This window comes from Sinocyclocheilus rhinocerous, unplaced genomic scaffold (assembly GCF_001515625.1).
Source record: "Sinocyclocheilus rhinocerous isolate Xijiao unplaced genomic scaffold, SAMN03320098_v1.1 scaffold323, whole genome shotgun sequence".
Classification (NCBI taxonomy): Eukaryota; Metazoa; Chordata; class Actinopteri; order Cypriniformes; family Cyprinidae; genus Sinocyclocheilus; species Sinocyclocheilus rhinocerous.
In genome coordinates, this window is record NW_015643640.1 from 1,228,502 (window position 1) to 1,228,963 (window position 462).

The window sequence follows — 462 nt, forward strand, 5'->3', positions numbered from 1 at the left end:
TAAAATGCGCAGCCCACAATAGCAAATTGGGGTTATAATGCTCAGGGACAGAGTTAAAAAATAAATTGCAACCACTGTTTCCTGACATCATCCGCTTTCGGAAGCCCAAACAAAGACATTTGGGCACGGAGGTGAAAAAAAACCAAAAAAAACAGCGGTCGCACCCCGGACGAGAAGCGCAGCGTCGCGCCACGTCTTTAAAATTCAAATACATTAAATACATTAAGTGTAGGCACACCGGCGACGCCGTTCGGCGTCTGTCCGTGGCGCCCAGCTACGTCGTGTTGTACTTGTACGAATTGTTCTAGACATGCCGAAAATTTTACGCTACAGCACAGCAGCTCTTCTTCTTCATTTTCTCTGATGCACTAACTCTGCAGCAGCACTTCTTCTTCATCGTCTCGTCTGATGCACTCACTCAACCAAGCGTTCTAACCACAACCTCGCCCCTCCCCACCCCCC

General features: G+C 48.5%; 1 protein-coding gene across 1 annotated transcript in view; it reads left to right on the forward strand.

Moving 5' to 3' along the window:
• The window catches only part of LOC107757621 (pleiotropic regulator 1-like), a 16,660-nt gene that overhangs the window by 3,973 nt on the left and 12,225 nt on the right, over window positions 1-462 (forward strand). The window lies entirely within an intron of this gene.